The sequence below is a fragment of the Periplaneta americana genome, chromosome 9 (genome assembly GCF_040183065.1).
Source record: "Periplaneta americana isolate PAMFEO1 chromosome 9, P.americana_PAMFEO1_priV1, whole genome shotgun sequence".
Classification (NCBI taxonomy): Eukaryota; Metazoa; Arthropoda; class Insecta; order Blattodea; family Blattidae; genus Periplaneta; species Periplaneta americana.
Genome location: NC_091125.1, coordinates 91,378,175 through 91,384,174, shown reverse-complemented (window position 1 = coordinate 91,384,174; position 6,000 = coordinate 91,378,175).

Sequence of the window (6,000 nt, the reverse complement as noted above, 5' to 3'; positions counted from 1 at the left end):
CACTCGGTGGTCTTTCGTCAGTAAAATGGCTCAACTGTAATCGGAAAACGATACTGTCATTACTTCTATACTTTATGGCCAATAAATGCAATATTATCTCTTAACAACCGTAAATTTTGTGTTGTAATGCCTCCTGAGAATATCATGTTACAATGTTAAAGACATATCACGAATATCTTCTTCATAATTGACATATTGTCAAGCATAAGTCGTAACAAAACAAGAAAGAAACGGATAAGACATCTTGTACAATCAGTATTAGCTCACTCGGTGCAAGCATTGAACGCGACGTAAAAGTTTCTCACTTGAGGTGTGTAGTTAGTGGTACCGAATATGGCAAAACAAATGTTACACAATCAATTACCTACAGAATATCTTCGTACAATAACCAGATCTATACTAGAGGAGCTTGAGTTCGAAATTCAAACTATGAAACTGAAAGTGTTACAAATTAAAGCTTCTTTATGGACCTCTTCAGTATTCAAGGTTATGGCCGAAGATTCTACAAAGAAAAATTTATACATCAAAAGTTTTCCCTTAGAATCAGGAAGACGTCAAAAAAGTTATTGTAATGTTTTGTTCAAGAATGAAGTCATCTTCTATACAGCATTTGTTCCGGCATTCAATTCTTTTGTGAAAGAACATCTTCCAAATCTCCAGCATTCATTCCTACCAGTTCCCAAGTGCTACAGAGCCATGTCAGATGGTGAGAATGATGTCGTTGTCATGGAAGATCTGACTTCCAAAGGATTTACTACACCCGATCTCCGGACGATTTTGGGAATACCTGAACTCTATTTAGTAATGGGGCAACTCGGACGGTTTCATGGTGTGTCTCTAGCTATGAAAACACTAGATCCTACAAATTTTCAGACGATAAGAGATTCTGTAGTAGAAGCAGTATTTTGCAACTCCGTGTTGGACGAATGGGGTGCTGTGTTTGAATATTCATTCCATGATGCACTGAAAGAAGCCGAAAAACACTTTCCTGAAGATAGTGATTATGTGTTAAAATTCAAGAGATTTATTATAGGGCTTCTAGATCGGATGACTGCCTTATGTCACTCTGATCCTAAAGATGAACCTTATAACGTCTTAACACACGGAGATATGTGGAACTGTAACTTCATGTATCATTACCCCTCGTTACCAGAAAACCATGGTCCGGATGACATGCATTTAATCGACTTCCAGCAAATAAGGTATACATCACTTGCAATGGATGTTGAGCGGATACTTTTTATATGTATGGACAAACGAACAAGAGACACTCATCGTGAAGGTCTTCTCCATTGTTACCATGACAGCGTGTGTAACACTTTGAATCAGTTTGGTTGTACTGCTGAAGGAGTCTTTCCTTTTGAAGATTTGGAAGTACTTCTCAGGAAGTGTGCAGCTTACTCAGTTGGAGTCACCATATTTACTCTACCACATGCTCTAAATGAATGCGAAGGATGTGAAGAAGACTTTAAATTTGAAGGCGATGAGTCAGTATTGTCTATTTTAATGTCTACATTCACTAATAAGACAGATGAATGTCGTCGAAGAATTTTGGAAGTAATAGAAGAAGCAGTTGACCGTGGCTATATGGATGACTATGAAGTGTGAAGAACAAACAGCGTGCATTAATTTCGTGCTTTTATGTGGCATTTATACACATATAGATTGTTGAGTAACCAATATCGGAAGTGCTCATATACGATATTAGATGCAGTAAAATTGAAACTAAATCTTGGTCTTAAAACCACGGAATATTGCACCATTAGGTTTTAATGAAACGATTACAGGAAATATTGCTCTCGATTGCAAATATTCGGCACGTATACGAATCCTGTCCCTGAAATAGGATGACTCCAGAAAAAAAAATATCAGCTAGTTCTTGCCCTCTAATATCGAATCTGAACAAATATCATGTTATAAATACCACTGTTTCATCCTATTATCGCGTACATTTGCAGAAATGATTATGTTATTAAAATCAATTTCGGTTTTGGTCCTCAACATAACAGGTGGCGAGCCAATACCTTACACACCTAGTGATTCAGCTACCAGAGTAGTGACACTTATGAAATATATGCTGTGTGTTGGTGTTAATGTAAGGACCAGTATTGTTTTTTTTTTTTTCCAGGAATAGGGGGTTTTTATTTTTGAGCATGTCTCAAGGCGATCATATGCATATTATGTTGACTGGATTTATGAAATTTGGAATAATTATACCATTATAAAAATCATAAAGCGCTCGCTTAATAAGTTATGGGAAGTGTTTGGGCTAGGAATAAGAATAGACGAAAGTTAAATTGTAGGAGATGGTTGTCGCACTACAGTATTTTTCTGTACGCTGGGATACCCTTACTGCAATAGTCAGGTGACTATAAGGAAATTACGTCCCCATATATATCATGTCCAATGTGACCAGGAACTGAAACAACGAGATGTATCAAATCATACGGAATAATCTACATGGTTTTCTTCACATTCTGGAACAACATGGAATAACGGTGTTAGATTAATACTTTTTAGTCACGAAGCCAACTTTCGCCTTACCGGACACACAATTAATTAAATTAAAGGTTATTGGTTCTCTGTAAACCCACATTTGACAGATGAATTAACAAAGTGAGCTGTTTTAGAAAATTGTTGGTTATTAATAATCATTTGTTAACTAACAGGCCTTTTAGGCAAAATCTCAGTCGAATACATTATTAATTGAATTGTTAATTTCGTATTATTATTTCCGCTTGGTCATACTTACGACTATTGATGATCTATCACACTAGTTGATTGATTTCAACTGATCTGAAAAATGTGGAGCATAAACAAAGAGTTGAAGTCACCGTTGCACTATGTGTGGGGGATTCACCGATCTTAAATGCAGGAAGGAAGAAAGGGAGGGAGCATTTAGAGTTTTGTCACTAATATGTTCATTGCAACAGGTGATCCCTCAATGGATTTGAAATAACTATTTTTGGCATATATTCTAATTCATCTTTCAAACAAATTAATTACCGGTATTTTATTTTCAACAAGATGAAACTCCCTTCAAATTATTTGGAGGGGTGAGGTCCCTCTATTAATTTCACAGGGGTTGGCGAAGCCTCTGGATTATAATTTGAGATGGCAGAAAGTGCCTTGCCCTCTCCCAAAGTCGGCGCCTATGAGCTGCAGGGACGCAGTTAGTCTCGATAGACAGCGTGCGGATACCATAGGTGAACGAGCCGTCTACTATTAGAAAATATCGTTGTTACAAAATGGCGCTATCGAAACCTCAAAGAGCTTTGTATTGTACTGCCAAAGACCAAAACTTGATGAACTGACTCGTACTCGCCTGACCTAGCACACTGTGACTTCTTTCTATGGGGTTATGTAAAGAACAATATTTATATTCCTCTTGCGAAGAATGTCCTACAGGATGTACGGCGTCGCATTACTGTTGCGGTGTAGGCGATAAATGGTGACACGATGGCCCAGAGTGTGAAAATGAAATATCTACTTGATGTATGCCGTGTGGTCAGGGTTCACATACCTTTAATTTGTAAGACATCAAACAAAACTTGAGGAGATTACCTGTCCATTAGTACATATTACTTTGCTGTATCATAAATATAGTTTATACAGTACATTTACTTTTTCCACGCTCGCGAAGGTAGAGCGGAAGGGCTAATGCACATAGCAGCTGTTCACATGAGGGCGTGGAAATATACATTGTATGTACTGTATTTACAGAGATAAATATTCTTAAGTCGGTGCAATAATTTTGAGACAAAGTATAGTTGGAAAATGTATCATATATTAGGATTGATTTATATGTGCAAATAATTATTTTGTGCAAACTTGGGTGTATTACCGTTAAAAAAAACATTTTAAAATGGAGATAAATATATTTACTTTTCGGGGTATATTATTGGTGCACAATAAAGTATACATTATAAGGGTTCAGAACCATAGTGGGCCAAGCGCCATTTATTAAAACCGTAGAAAACAAGGGTTAAAATGAAGTTATTATCATAATTCAATGGAAACATATAGCAAGTAATATAAAGTATACATATTAAAACTAAGTGATGTGTCAATCTTCATTAAACTATGGTATTCACTTAACTTTAACCCTTGCGTTCTCCGTTTTCAATATATGGCGCTTGGCCCGCTATAGCTCTCAACCCTCCAATTACATATTTTTTAACATAGCTAAAAAAATACATTGCACATGAGTATCACTGTCAAACATAAAATATTTATTTATTTAATGCAGCAAGCACTTGATACAAAGTCATTCGCTTATAAATGAATAAGAAAATACCAAACAGAACATAGTTAATGAAAGGTAACACAAGGAGATCAAGAGTCTTGGAGTAGATTCTTGCTTCCCAGTACTTTTCCCATATGTTGTTCTTAGTCAAGGCTGGGCATATCTGAAGGTGGCGTAGATCCATAGGAGATGATAGAGTGCAGAGTGTGCAATTGGGACTATTCTTAATGCCGATACGATGTAGGTGCCTAGCCAGGCAATCGTGTCCTCTGCAGAGTCGAAACATGGCTACAGCTTTCTTCCGCGGCCAGTCTGGAAGATTGCTGATTTCAGTCATCCATTGGCTATTCTGGGATCGCTGATTCAAGAGTTGGACATGTTCGGTTTTATATGCTTAATGTATAAAGTGGGTTACATTATTGTATATAAAATTTATGTGAATTGTTACGAACGTGCGGAGCGTGCCATGAAAAGTAGTTTTTTTTTTTTTTCATAATCCTCACATTAACTCCCAAATCTATATTGGCTATTTCTATACTGTATCTTACCTTTGAAATCATAATGAATATTAAGATGTGGTGGGAGAACAATATTGCATTAATAAATGTTTAATAGATTGATGGAATAGTGAGTGATAATAGTGATGGAAGAAATAGTTGTTAGAGTTAATAATTTTTAATCTAATTTCAGATATTATTCCTTTGTTGCAAATTTTTACAACTAAATGCATGTTTACACTGTAGAATGCCCACACTGAATAGGACTTTATATCTTTAAATATCTGAATAAGATTTGTGATTAAGAAATACGTTCTTTGAACAGCTTTTATTATTGAAATGCCTTTGGTTGTACCAAAATTTCATAATTTCTTTATAATTCATAATCATTCTTATCACCAGTGCAGTACCAATCCTAAACTATTGCATCGTATCCCATTTCTTAAAGAACCTGCTATGGAACAAGTCACCACTGGAATTGCAAAGTTTTCAAGAATGAAGATGTCTCAAGCAATTGGTCAATTATGAACAATGCCATATATGTCTGAGAATATGTTGTGTTAGATTTTAAGACTGTAAATATTTTAATAGAAATGGATAGAATGATGAATATAATTTCAAAATGTATAGAACAGGTGACTAATATAGGGATATATCCTGCCACTGCACAGCAGAAAACTGCCAAATCCAAGAACGGATTTGAACACCATTTGGTTCCTTGTCAACTGAAATTTCGACACAGTGGTTATATGTTGCTACAAGTGTAAAGTCTGAAGCAAATTTGTTATGTATATACTCTTAACTTCTACATGGTCATTCTGATTTATGTAGAAATTTTAGGTCGTTCTTCAATCATTATAATATACACATGTACGATACTCTATGGCTAAGGAATTGCTTAATAAATCTATTTATAAATATGAGTCTTGCTTGCTATTTATTCATTTTTCAAATTCAAAATAGGGTTCTGTTTCAGAATAAAAATCTTTGCAAATTACAATTTATACATTTTAAGTTCTGCAAAGTTAGTTTTTGACATTCACCACAAAATACAAAGAACTTTAATCATTGGGCTTTATGTATTCCCATTTTGAAAAAAAAATATATTCCACGAGATTTGTGTTAATGATGGGGAATAGTGATATATTACTTCATTAAAATTTTTTTAATAACTTATTAAGTATTACAACTCTAAAGAAAAGACTCGAAACAAATTCAATAAAAATTTTAAGGAAAATAAAACAGAAAATAGTTGAG